The 14,731-nt window shown below is 38.6% G+C and overlaps 1 protein-coding gene and 1 pseudogene across 9 annotated transcripts in view; one reads left to right on the plus strand and one right to left on the minus strand.

Moving 5' to 3' along the window:
• Positions 1-201: 201 nt before the first annotated feature.
• Positions 202-14,731, plus strand: part of FBXO34 (F-box protein 34) — a 53,049-nt gene continuing 38,519 nt past the window's right edge. For 2 of the 9 annotated variants that reach the window (XR_012486484.1, XM_074290190.1), the window contains exon 1: positions 3,024-3,212. The gene's annotated coding sequence lies outside the window, so the exon portion shown is untranslated. Of the gene's footprint in view, positions 790-3,023; positions 3,213-3,526; positions 3,709-11,880; positions 11,974-14,731 lie in introns of those variants that run through there. The other 7 variants (XM_074290191.1, XM_074290196.1, XM_074290193.1 and 4 more) reach the window with 6 other exon arrangements.
• On the minus strand, positions 12,977-14,358 carry LOC141556294 (eukaryotic translation initiation factor 1 pseudogene; annotated as a pseudogene).

Consider the following 14,731-nt stretch of genomic DNA (forward strand, 5'->3'; position numbering starts at 1 on the left):
TAACCTAGGCAACCCTCAAGAATGTAAAATAAAATCTTTCCAGCATTCATCAATGAGTCAGTGGAATTCTTGGTAAGATATTTTGTTTCTTACAAAATGAATTTTATCTCCATAGCTCCACCCAGATCCTTTACAGTTTTGCTAAATGAAACTCCCAGGTTTGGAAAGACACAGTCTAGCAATCTGGGGACTGAAGGGAGTTAAAAGGAATTTTCCAATATAACTCAAAATTTTTGACTGAAGGAGATCAGGCAAAGGGTATAGTTCTATTCAAATGACAGACTTAAAGAGTTTTTCTAGCTTGCTGGGTGTGATCTGCAAGAGCTAAAGAACTAAAAGTTTGGAGTTACACTAGCTAAAAAGCCTGGATTTCAACAGCTAGAGATTCAGTTCAGGGAACAGAAATAAGCACAAACAGATCCTCAAGAGCAGCTAAAGAAACATCTTAGATGGCAGAGAGAATAAACAGAGGTATAAGACCCAGATCATGGGAAAAAGGCAACTCAGCGTAGCCAGAAGATACCTCACCACAAGACATCAGTGATTGCAAAAGGAACAAGCAGGAACCTCAAAAAACAAGGAAGTAAGAGAGGATATCTGTGGTTCTGGGGTGGGTGGATGAGTTTACCTTAGCTTTATGAGTTGTGCTGCTTAATTCTACTTTTAAGCCTAGGAGATTCCTAAATGTCTTCCTGACTTCAGCCTTCATCTTTTCAATCACAAAGTTGCCTGAATAATCTTCTTGACCTTCAACTTCCTTCAGGGTCCAGCCCAGTGCCACATTCCATGGTAAGTCTTTCCCGATTCCTGCTCAAATCCTTCAGTGGTTCTCTAAAACCCAAAGGGGGTAAAACAATCCCCTTAGCTTGGTCTTTTAATTGAATTCCACAAACATTCTATCAGATGCATATTATAAGCAAGGGATTGTGCTAGGTACTGATGACACAAAACTATGATGAAAAGACAATATATTTGCATAAAAAATTTCAAAATAAATACTCAAATTAACTATAAAAGACATATGAAGAAACTGTTGAGGTTGAGAAGGGGGGCTCCAAAAGTTTGGAGTCCCAGACCAGTGTCATGAGGTATCTAAAAAGAATTTGCAGGTTTGAACTCATCTCCTAGTCAAGGGTCAAAGCTTTTTTTGTAAGAGTAATGCCATTACAAAATCGGGCTTGAATTCCAAGGCAATTCAGCAGTGAAACAGAAGCGAGGAGACACATTTATACAGCTTTCAATCACAGACATACTAATTCTATGGCTCAGAGGTAGGAAAGAATGGTCTCCAAAAGGACTGGTTCTGGGTGGACCAGATTATTGCTGACAAAGATTACCAGTCAGCAATGAACTGAGGAGTGGTCTTATTCACTATTGTCTCAGGGGTTTGAGCTGTGGGACTATCTGACTATCCTATAAAATAAACTGAGGAGTGGTCAGAATCAGACTGGGCATGGGAGTTTCCCAAGGCAGAAAATCTGGAATCACTGACTTATTGCCAAAACAGAAGCCTCCCTAAAAATCAGGGGCCCACAAAATCATATTACATCAAAACTATCTGTTTCCAGAGAAATAACTCAGAAATATGAAGAGAATAATTTTACATGTATATACTTATGTCTAAGGGTAGTCATAGGAGGGAAGAGGAAAAGTATACATAATTGTATATTTGAAAGGAATAGCAAGTTGTTCATGGCAGATTTGCAGTTTCATGAACAATCATCTTTTTATTGTACTGGGTTATGGAAATGCTTGTTTTATAGCAAATTTTTTAAAAAGTGAAAAAAACTGGGAGACAATATTAATTATTAATGGGATCAGGAAATATTTCTCATAGAATCTCAAGTCTTGAAGGTGATGAAGGAGTAGACTATAGGGATGCTGGATACCTGGTATAAAAGTAGGAGATGGAATGGTGAATTTAGGGATCTGCAAGCAGGTCAATGTGGCTAAAAGGTGTTGTATGTGAATGGAAGTAGCTTGAAATAAGTCTGGGAACATTCACTGGATCCAGACTGAGAAGGGCTTAAAATGCTAAAATGAGTGTCCTAGAGACAAAAAGAGACTGAAACAAGGTGGAAATTCTTTACTAGGTGACTCAGTCAGACTTAGCAACCGAGGTCGCTTCGAGATGGATGGATTGAAGAGAGGGACTGGAAACCTAGTGACCAATCAAGAGAGTGCCTAAAACCTGAGGTCTCAGTGAATGGAAAGAAGACAAAAAAAGTTAAAGATGTTTTAGAGATAATGGAAATAAAAGGTGTTTTAGAGATAAGAGCTGATAAGATTTGGCCACAGTAGAGACTGGAAAAAGGGAGCGGAAGGAGTGGAGGATTCAAGTTGGGGGGGCCTTCATCATCAAGTTGGGGGAGTTTGGAGAGATACTGCTGTTATCCCCATTTTGCAGATGAGAAAAATGAGGCACAGGGAAGTTAAGTAGCGTTGCTTGGAATCCCGCACCCGGGGTCTGGCGGGATTTGAATCGAGGTTCCCCAGACACCGGGCCCAGCACGACTGCACAGACGGGTGCAGAAACGGTTTTGCATAGCACGCAGGAGCTTGCACATGCTTTATTGACTGACTAGTAATTTTTTTTCTTTTTTGGTGAGAGAACGGGAGGCTCAGAGAGCCGCCACCGCTGCCGAAGAGAATCCCGTGGTCATGTTTGGATGGCGCGGGAAAGGGCCACAAAAAATATTTCTTCCTCTCCCTTTCTCTCCTCCTCCTCCACCAGGCAGTCCCAGATTCAAGCTGAGAGCGGAACGTCTGATAGAATTCTCTTCTGCGCAAGTTTTGCATCTGCTTTCTTCTACCTCTGGGGAGAGAAGCCCTATCCCTGGGGAACGGCGTAGCCCGAGTTAAAACAAGAAACCAAACTTTTTCACGTTTTCCCCTCTCAGGTTCCTAGTGTCCCGGAAGATCACAACACCTGAAAGGGAACCCCGGCAGGGGGCGCTGTGGCTCCCCCACCCCCGCTCCTAAGCCACGCCCCCATCCTTCCAGGCTATTGGCCCGGCGCATGACGCCACGGGATTTTAGCCAAACAACTGGGTTTCGGGGGCGAGCGTCGGGCTTTTCCGAGCTGTGCTGAGCGCTCGCTCCCAGTGGCGTCCGGATGGGGGGGAGGGGGAGAGGGAGAGGCCTTCGGACGCCGCTGCCACCGCTGTCGCCGCTGCCACCGCCAGCTACTACCCGGGCTTTGCCACCTCTAGGTAAAGGAGGAAGGTCACTGAGTCCTGGGGGGTCGCGGTTACAGGGAATGGGCGCGGGTCCGAGGAACCCTTTCCGGGAGCGCTCTTCCCGCCTCCACCTTCCTCGGGGCTGGGCGGGGAAGAGGAGGAAGTGACCGGCCACCCGCCCTTTCTCCTTCCCCCGGGCGGGGAGCCCCCCTTGCTTGTGACCTCTCTTCTCCCCGGGCCGCGCGCGCGGCCGCTTCTGGGGAAGTGCCTGCGACCCCCGCGGCCGTGACCATGGACGTGTGGGGGAGGGGTGGAATTGGGCTCCGCCACTGAGGGTGGGGGGAGATGAGGGAGTCAGAGACCTGTGTTAGGCCGAAGAACGGGGGCTGCCCCGCAGGGTTCGGACGTGTTTGTAGAGAGTAAGTGGGGCCCATCTTTGTGGGGGAAGGTCTTCAGGTGTCTAGCCAGGAGCACACCGAAGTCAGGGACCCGGCCTCCCAATTTAGCGTGCCGGATCTGGGGAGAAGAGGTGAGCTGGCGATTGTCCTTGCCATCTTTCCCCCGTCCCTTCCTTAACCTTCCCCAGAGCCAGTGGTTACGGTCTCCCCCTTTCTCCTCTCTCGGTTACCTGAGCCCAGGTTTCTTAGGGTTTTTGACTTCCGACGGCGTTATAGCATTAAGTATGTGTGTGTATGACATCACGGGGTTCCAGGAGATAGATTGTGATGTCTTTGCAGGCCCCAGGTGAGATTAGGATCCCTTTAATAAAGGGAAATGCGATCCCTTGTGAGCCTTGAATTGAATTGCACCGGATTTGAATCAAAACTGTTGGCTGGAAATTAATTTCTCCCCAAGGTGGCTCTGGAAAGCAGACGTCACCGTTAACTTTTGCATGCAGAAAATTTAAATTTCCTTTAAAGCCAAGGTTATATTGAACAGCGTATTGCATTGGTTGCTACTTTCTTGACTAGTCTTGTCATTGCTACAAAAATCGTTAGACTTCGTGGAGTTGCTAGGCGGAAAATCGGAAGTACAAATTCTTATCTGGGAACTGAACTTCACAATGCCTGAATGTGAAGAATTGTTTTTATTCTTTTTTAATAAATATAATATACTTTATTTTTTATTAATTTTATAATTATAACATTTTTTGACAGTACATATGCATAGGTAATTTTTTACAACATTATCCCTTGCACTCCCTTCTGTTCCGAATTTTCTCCTCCTTCCCTCCACCCCTCCCCTAGATGGCAGGCATTCCCATACATATTAAATGTGTTATAGTATATCCTAGATACTATATGTGTGCAGAACCGAATTTCTTGTTTCACAGGAAGAATTGGATTCAGAAGGTAAAAATAACCTGGGAAGAAAAACAAAAATGCAAAGTTTACACCATGTGAAGAATTGTTAAGAGAAATGGTTGAGGTCCTGGCTATCCAATTTGCTTCTAAATGCTCTGTTTCCGTGTAGAGGTCATTGCCATTTAACATTTATTAAATGCTTATCTGCAATATAATACAAGTACTAAATTAGCCCCTGTACCCTAGGAGCCTATGTTATTTATACTTAGGAGATGTGGCAAGTAAACTTAATAGTTGCTGATGATTAAATTGTAGGTACTTGAGAAATAAGGTAGGGAGCCCTAAACACTGAGAGGGGAAGAGTTTTTGTTTTGATAGGGACTGACATTTATTACGAGGTAATTTAGCTGAATTTTCAGAAAAAGTGAAAACGTATAGTTGATGTTGAAAAAAGAAATTTTACTGACTTTGCATTAGGTGGTAGAAACAATTGAAGTTAACTATATTAGTTAAAATGACATAATTGGATTATTTTAGGACTTATGAATTGTTATTCTTGCCTTTCTTAATTTGGGTAATTGAAGATTTTTTTATACAAATATCTCTGCAATAAGCCTTTTCTTGCTTTATATGCATGCTCCTGGAGCTTCCTCTTTGAATTGCAAACTGTAATGGTAGTGATCCTGGTTTATATTGCTTTAAAATACGAAGGTTCAAATTTTTTAAAATGTGTATTTTTATCTATGGACTTTTTTTTCTTTAATTAAAGCTTTCTAAATAGATTTGGAAACTAGAATAGATAATCATTTATATTTGAAACTCCTCCATGTTCTATAGCATAGCTATTCCTACTCCATGATCTTTGATCAATTCAGAATGTATATATTTTAATGGTTTTTATTTACCAGATATGCATGGGTAATTTTACAACATTGACAATTGCCAAATCTTTTGTTCTAATTTTTTTCCTTCCTTCCTTCCCTCCCCAGATGGCAGGTTGACCAATATATGTTAAATATGTTAAAGTATAAATTAAATAGAATATATATACATGTCTAAACAGTTGTTTTGCTGTACAAAAAGAATTGGACTTTCGAATAGTGTACAATTAGCCTGTGAAGGAAATCAGAAATGTAGGTAGACAAAAATAGAGGGATTGGGAATTCTATGTAGTGGTTCATAGTCATCTCCCAGAGATGACTTCTTTAGCTGGATGTAGCTGGTTCAGCTCATTACTGCTCTATTGGAACTGATTTGGTTCATCTCATTGTTGAAGAGGGCCATGTCCATCAGAATTGATCATCATATAGTATTGTTGTTGAAGTATACAACTATATTCTGAAATCATCCTGTTGGTCATTTCTTACAGAACAATGATATTCCAATTTCAGAATATTTTAAAAGTATTTTATTAGAAAATTCTTTGTACATTTTAAAAGGTCCTGTTTCTAGTTTCTTAAATAATCCTAACTTTTTTGTAAGCTTTTGGGAGTTTTATCCTTTTCTTGTTTTCTGTTTTAATTTATTTTTTGAAACTAACATTACAAAACGTAACACGTGAAAGGTAATGGATTCTTTGCTCTCAAAAAAGATATTTTTTATTTGCTATCCTTGATGTGCTTCATAAACAAAAGCTAAGAAATATGATACTACCTTAAACAAAAGGTCTTTGTTTATATCCTTAAAGGAAGACAGATTGGTGTATTCCAGTTAAATGGAGTATTTGTGATAAGAAAATCATAAAGTAAACATGTTATGTCAAATGATGACACTCTAAAAGTCAACCAAGGGCATGGGGGCAGGATTTAAGTTGGGAATTCTACAGTAAAAGTAAAGATGAATGAAAATAGAGGCCAGAATGTGTCTGTGGATCCCACAGACTGTGTAATCATTGTTTTTTTTTAAAGATTGCAAGTATGAACATTTCTTGTTGGTGTTACCACCTGCTCTCTTTTGTGGAAAATAAGGAGAGATGCATCCTATTTGTTTGTGTAGCATATTTAAATCTTGTTCCTCAGTTGTCCAAGTCTTCATGACTCCATTTGGGGATTTTTTGGCAAAGATACTACAATAGTTTGCCATTGCCTTCTCCAGCTCATTTTACAGATGAGGAAACTTGAGGCAAACAGGATTAAGTGACTTGCATAGGGTCAAACAGCTAGTAAGTGTTTGGGGCTATTGAGTCTTCCTGATTTCCAAGCCTTATGCTCTGTCCACTGCACCACCTAGCTGTTCATGTTTAAATATGGGCCTGGGTATATACATTAGCTTGTTATTTAATGATATTCAAATGTAAAATGAAAAGAAGGAGCAACTAAATGTCATTTGCATATCATCTTAGTTAATGTTATCAAATGTTTACTGTCAGTTATTAGTAGTTACTCAAATAGTTGTTAGAAAGCTAGTTAATGGAAAAGGAATATAAAATGGTCTAGTATGATGTGATGAAGACAGTGATTCTAAAGGGAATGTGATTCAGATATACTAAAAGCTTGCATATTTTTGTAACTAGATAAATGTAGAGCCACTTTAACAACTCATCTCTTCTAGAACATTTTATTTTCCAGTCTATTTCTGCCTCTCTCAGTATATTCCACCTACACAATGCAGTTTTGGGTCTGTTGCACAGATTTTGGTTCCATTATAAATGGAACAAAATGCTTTGCATCAATTGAAATGGCAAATTTCATTGCTTATATTTTTTCCATTTTGATGTAGGTAGAACATTCAAAACTGGTAAGCCAATGATGGTTAATGATAATCGGTCATATTTTTGGAGAATGAAAGCTTAATAAGCAGCTTGAAAAATGTATGTGATATTTTAGTACACTTTTAGAGGGACTGTGGGATATCAAGGGTTAAGGCTTAAAATTGTTCATCAGCATTTTGGAAAGTAAATCAGGATATTTAACTTTTATGTGGTTACTTCCCTTCCCCCTCACCCCCCCCCCCCAATTTTCTGGTTTTAGTTTTGTGGGGGGAAGGGAGGGGTGGTAATTGGGAGTTAAGTGACCTGCCCAGGATCACTCAGCTAGGAAATGCTATGTGATTGAGATCAAATTTGAACTCCGGTCCTCCTGACTTCAGGGCCAGTGCTCTATCCACTGCCTCATCTAGTTGTCCCTGATGTTTTGTCTTGATTGTGTGAAGAGGGGTTGGAAGTGAGAGTCAAGGTAGATCAGAAGTGGAGATCTAGACAAATGGGTTAAGAGCAAAGGGGATGAACTAATCACCTTATGAAGGACATGTTCCTCATATTTTCATGCTTAGATCTATAGCTGATGAATCATGACTCTGTTAGAAGAAGTGAGGAAGAGGAGGTGAAGGTTGCTAAGAGCTGTGCTGTCGTTGATACTGTTCCTCCATCTTCCTTATAATTTTCATTAATCTTAGAGGAAAAATTCTTTTTAAACAAGAGCACAGTAGAATAACTCTTGGATTCTGAGTCAAAAGATATGGCTTCAAACTCCTCTCTGCAATTTAGTTCTGATTATTCTAATTATTGCACTTTCCTCATCTGTAAAGGGATTGAAACAGATTACCTTTGAAGTTCCTTTTTAGCTTTAATTCTGTGATCCTATTGGCTTTATCCTTGAATATAAGATATAATATAGATCCTATTCTCCTTGATGTTTATGGGAAATGACTCAGATAATTTTTAGCATCTTAAAACCCTTATCTTCAAATGTATTCAGTTAAGTAAACATTAACTTCTGTTATGAGTGAGGGCACTTGCAACGAACTGGGAATACAAAGATGAAAAATGGCAATGGTCTTGCTCCCAAGGAATTGTTGACCTAATAGACTTGTCTCCTGTACCTATAAAACTTTTGTGTTAAGTTTGTTTCTCCCACTGGTTTTGGTCTGGATAATTCTGATTTAATTTGTAAAAGAAAAACTAACAGCTACTTTTTTTGCATGTTCTATCTATTCTGCTTAATCTTACCCTGAAATCCAATGGAACCAAGCCTCAAATTCTCTTCCATGGGATCTTGAAGGAAGTATATCTCAAAGCCTTTACTCTTCTAGTCTAAATATCATATAGCATTTGTTACCTTTGTTACCTTCTTCTGGAAACTCCAGACATGTTCTTCTAAAGATGTTGTGCCCAGAATGGTATCACATGTGATTTGACTCCAGGAAAGTACATAGTAGAAATATCACCTCTGGGATGTTCTCTTGCATTCGCTCTTTTCTCAGTTTCATAAGAATGCCTTCCAACACGAACCAGAAGAGACTCCATGGAAAATGCTTTGTACCATATAATTCACATTTATGATTACACTGTTCTGCTACTTATATGCATTCCCCATTAAACTTTTTGTTCTTTTTAATCTATTTTTGAAAGTTAATTGGAGGGGGCAGCTAGGTGGCACAGTGGATAGAACACCAACCTTGAATTCAGGAGGATCCGAGTTCAAATGTGGTCTCAGACACTTAACATTTCCTAGCTTTGTGATCCTGGCCAAGTCACTTAACCCCAGCCTGGGGGGGGGGGTGGAGTTAATTGGAGACATTATCCATGTTTGCAAATGCATTCTTTGTTTTATATCTTCAATCCATCTCTAGTGCTAGAAGACATGCTTCATAAGGCTTTTTCAATTGTATTTGGCCGTTACCTGGATCAGTTCTTCATTATTATTTTTTTTTATGATATTATAGTCAATAGAAGTGTTTCTGGGTACTGTTCATTTCACTCTGTATTGATTCTTTCATACAGAATAATTGTTCAACTGTTCTCTAGTTTATAGGCATTCACTTTGTTTCTAGTCCTTTGTTAACAGCAAAAAATAGTATTAAATACTTTTTGTTCATATGACTTTTCTATCTGTAATTGACCTCTTTGAAGTATTAACTCTAGTAGTTGTATTATGAGTCAAAGGAATATGGAATTTACATCTCCATCAGTAGTACATTGGTGTACCAATTCTATAGGCCCTGCAGCAGTTGTAATTTTCTGTTGAAAAATTATACGTGCATATTATTTTGAAAATAAAAAGCTTTAAAATAAAAATTAAAAAGAAAAGAAACACTGAAAGGAAAAGAAAAAAATGCAGGTGCTAGTGGCTCAGGGACAACATTTTGAAAAGTAATTACTTTCCAAAGTTCTCCAGGGAGGAAAAGAGTGCATAGAGTACTTGACCCAGTGAGGAAGGGGGAAAAAAGAAGTTGATGACAAAAACACTGTGGATTCTGATTTTGAATGATATATTTTCTTTATCCTTCAAGTGAAGATCAATTGGTAGCCAAAACCACAATTCCATCTGTTACCCCTCCCCCAGTTTGACATTAACTATGAAAGTTAGTCCAATAAACTTTTATTAACAAAAATAACAATAAAGGAACTTATGAAATATTATTAAACACAAAAAAACATTTGTCGTCTTTGCCATCTGATTGTTCAAATTTGCATTTTTATAACTTGTCTTTTTTCTTTTTTTAATTTTATTTGTTTGTTTACAAAGCATATGCCTGGGCAATTTTTCCAACATTGACCCTTATAAAACCTTTTGTTCCAAATTTCCCCCTCCTTTCCCTAGTTGGCAGGTAGTCTAATACATGTTAAATATGTTGAAATGCATGTTAAATCCAATATATGTATACGTATTTATACAGTTATCTTGCTGCAGAAGAAAAATCAGATTAAGAAGAAAGGAAAAGAAAAACTGAGAAAGAAAACAAAATGCAAGCAAATAACAATAGACTGATAACAAAGCTTTTATTTTATTTTATTTTTTTAATTAATTTTATAACTTTTTTTTTTGACAGTACATATGCATAGGTAATTTTTTCTTTTTTTTTTTTTACAACATTATCCCTTGTACTCCCTTTCTGTTCTGAATTTTTCCCCTCCTTCCCTCTACCCCCTCACCTGGATGGCAGGCATTCCCTTACATATTAAATATCTTATAGTATATCCTAGGTACAATATATATGTGCAGAACCGAATTTTGTTGTTGTTGCAGAGTAAGAATTGTATTCGGAAGGTAAAAATAATCTAGGGAGAAAAACAAAAAATGCTCACAGTTTACACTCATTTCCCAGTGTTCCTTTTCTGGGTGTAGCTGATTCTGTCCATCATTGATCAATTGGAGTTGGATTAGCTCTTCTCTATGTTGAAGATATCCACTTCCATCAGAATACATCCTCATACAGTATCATTGTTGAAGTGTATAATGATCTCCTAGTTCTGCTCATTTCACTCAGCATCAGTTGATGTAAGTCTCTCCAAGCCTCTCTGTATTCATCCTGTTGGTCATTTCTTACAGAACAATAATATTCCATAACATTCATATACCACAATTTACCCATTCTCCAATTGATGGGCATCCCTTCATTTTCCAGTTTCTAACCACTACAATAAAGCTTTTTATTTTCAAAACACATGCAATTTTCAATATTCATCCTTGTAAAACCTTGTGTTCAATTTTTTTTTCTCCCTCTTCTCTCCCCACTCCCACCCTTAGATAGCAAGTAATCCAACAGAGGTTAAAGATGTGCAATTCTTCTATGCATATTTCCATAATTAGGCTGCACAAGAAAAATCTATCAAAAAGGGAAAAAAATAAGAGTAAACAAAATATAGGTAAACAACAACAAAAAAAGTGAAAATAAGTCCCCACAGTCCCCTCTCTAGGTGTAGATGGCTTTCTCCATCACCATTAGAACTGGCCTGAATTATCTCATTGTTGAAAAGAGCCACATCCATCAGAATTGATCAGCATGTAATCTTGTTGCTGTATACATTGTTCTATTCGTTCTGCTTACTTCATTTAAACATCAGTTCATGGAAGTCTCTCTAGGCCTTTCTGAAATCATCCTGCTGCTCATTTCTTACAGAACAATAGTATTCCATAACATATACCAGAATTAGTTCCATTATTTTCATATACCATAACTTAATCAACCACTCTCCAACTGATGGGCATCTACTCAGTTTCCAGTTCCTTGTCACTACAAAAAGGGCTACCACAAACAACTTGTCTTTTTTTTTTTTTTTTTTTTTAATTTTTTATTATAGCTTTTTACTTACAAGATATATGCATGGGTAATTTTTCAGCATTGACCTTTGTATCCAATTTTTCCCCTCCTTTCCCCCACCCCCTCTCCTAGATTGCAGGTAGATTAATACATGTTAAACATGTTAAAATATATATTAAACACAATATATGTATACATATCCATAGAGTTACTTTGTGCACAAGAAAAATCGGACTTGGAAATAAGGTAAAAATAAACCTGAGAAGGAAATCAAAAATGCAAGTGGACAAAAGCAGAAGGAATGGAAATGCTATGTTGTGGTTCATAGTCATTTCCCATAGTTCTTTCCCTTGGTAGAGCTGGTTCTCTTCATTATTGAACAAATGGAACTGATTTGGTTCATCTCATTGTTGCAGAGAGCCGTGTCCATCAGAATTGAGCATCATATAGTATTGTTGAAATGTATAATGATCTCCTGGTTCTGCTCATCTCACTCAACATCAGTTCATGTAAGTCTCTCCAGGCCTTTCTGAAATCTTCCTGCTGCTCATTTCTTACAGAACAATAGTATTCCATAACATATACCAGAATTTGCCCAACCATTCTCCAATTGATGGACATCCATTCCTTTTCTAGTTTCTAGCCACTACAGAAAGGGCTGCCACAAACATTTTGGCACATACAGGTCCCTTTCCCTTCTTCGATATCTCTTTGGGATATAAGCCCAGTAGTAACACTGCTGGATCAAAGGGTATGCCCAGTTTGATAATTTTTTTGGGCATAATTCCAGATTGCTCTCCAGAATGGTAGGATTCTTTCACAACTCCACCAATGATGCATCAGTGTCCCAGTTTTCCCGCATCCCCTCCAACATTCATCATTCTCTCCCTGTCATCTTAGCCAATCTGATGGGTATGTAGTAGTATTTGAGTTGTCTTAATTTGCATTTCTCTGATCAATAGTGATTTGGAACACTTTTTCATATCAGTGGAAATAGTTTCAATTTCATTATCTGAAAATTGTCTTTTATATCCTTTGACCATTTATCAATTGGAGAATGGCTTGATTTCTTTTAGAGTCAGTTCTCTATAATGTTTTGGAAATGAGGCCTTTATCAGAACTTTTGACTGTAAAAATGTTTTCCCAGTTTTATTGTTTCCCTTCTAATCTTGTCTGCATTAGTTTTATTTGTACAAAGGCTTTTAAATTTTAGATAATCAAAATTTTCTATTTTGCAATCAATAATGATCTCTAGTTCTTAGGTCACAAATTCCTTCCTCCTCTACAGATCTGAGAGGTAAACTATCCTATGTTCTAATTTATTTATGATCTCATTCTTTATGCCTAGATCATGAACCCATTTTGACCTTATCTTGGTGTATGGTGTTAAGTGTGGGTCAATGCATAGTTTCTGCCATACTAATTTCTAATTTTCCCAGCAGGTTTTTGTCAAACAGTGAATTCTTATCCCAAAAGCTGGGGTCTTTGGGCTTGTCAAACACTAGATTATTATTTTTTTTTTCACATTTCTGAAAACCAGTTTTATTTAAATAAGAGTTTAAATACATTACATAACATTTAAACTAAAAAAAAAAAAAGAAAAAAAAAGAAAAAAAGAAACCAAAACCAAACCAGTCTGTTATTTCACATGGCATTGGGCAGCTGTGGCTAATAAATTGCAAGCTCCGCAGTTACTACATTGACTGTTTTGATACATTAGTTCAAAATTTGTTCCCTTGTCAAAAGTTTAATTCAGGTAAAGTTGGCCTCACAGTATGGTGTTCTCTCCACTTGTACATCCCCCAGAGGTAGGGCACTACTACTATGTCTGGTCAGACAACACTGGACCTTGGTGTGACTGATGTAAGAAAATGTCCTGCCACTGCCCCGAAAATGAAACTCCTCCCTGGGGTCAGGTGGTGCAAGTTACCAGGGGAATCCCTGTTCAGCTACCAAAGGCTAACTTTCTTGGTGGTATAACTGACTGGATGTTGGTGACCTTAATTTACTCTTCTGAGCATCACCAAGGGCAGCTCATAGAGTTACAGTAACCTCTTAACTGGACAGGGAGCTCTCCAGAGGGAGCACCAAGGAAGCTCTGGACAGACATGGCCACAGATGCTAGGGCTTTGGACTTGACTGAAACATTAGATTATTTGTTTCAGGCTGGGCATGGCCAGGCTTTTTTACCTCTGTTTAAATGAGGGACTGCAAGACTAGACAGCATGGCTCTTTTCAGTTTATTACATGAATGAGTTACACTAGTCCAAGTTAAATAGCGGACCCCAAATGGTTACATTATACAAGCTGTGAGGTTTTTAAACTTGTGACAAGGGACAGAAGGGAATTTTTCTACTCATTGCAAGGAAATCCTAACTTAAGCTTCAGTGAGCCACAAGCACTTAAAACCCATGAACCTTCAGCTGGTCTTCCTTAGCCAGTCCAATCTCGACGAGGAACTGGCATATGTTCTTGCGCTGGTCACCCTGTAGCTGAATTACTTCTCCATATTCTGGATGCTCAATTACAGTACCATTGCAGGCAAATTTCTTCTTGAATGCCTTCACTAGTTTCTTTTTATCGTAATCATCAGCGATCCCCTGGACAGTAGTGAGGGTCTTCCTGCCGTTTCTCTGTTGAATTCTTATATGGATATAATCCTCAGTCCCAGCAGGAAGCAGGTCATCACCCTTACTTGCATCAGCAAAGGGGTCGAAAGAGTGGAGGTTCTGGATAGCGGACATACGATACGATTCCTTTTCCTGGATGGAAACAGCCTGCAGAAGGCGGTGGTGGGAGAAGGCGGGCGGGGGGGATGGAGCGTCGGGAAGCCAGGGGGCTCGAGGGGGAGGCTGCTGAGTCCTCGGCGGCGGCTCAGTGACTGGGGCCCAAACACTAGATTATTATAGTTATTGACTATTTTGTTCTGTGAACCTAACCTATTCCACTGATCCACTAGTCTATTTCTTAGCCAATACTAAATGATTATGGTGACTGCTGTTTTATAATATAGTTTTCGATCTGGTACAGCTAGGCCACCTTCATTAGTTCTCTTGAAAGTCTTGCTTGACCTTTTGTGCTTACTTTGACCTTCCAATTTTGTTATTTTTTCTAGGTCTTTAAAATAATTTTTTGGGAGTCTGATTAGTATGGCACTAAATAAATATATTAGTTTAGGTAGTATTGTCATCTTTATTATATTCGCTTGACCTATACGAGAGCACTTAAAAATAGTGTATGATAGCTTTATATCATTCATCATCAACA

Source organism: Sminthopsis crassicaudata, chromosome 2, assembly GCF_048593235.1.
Source record: "Sminthopsis crassicaudata isolate SCR6 chromosome 2, ASM4859323v1, whole genome shotgun sequence".
Classification (NCBI taxonomy): Eukaryota; Metazoa; Chordata; class Mammalia; order Dasyuromorphia; family Dasyuridae; genus Sminthopsis; species Sminthopsis crassicaudata.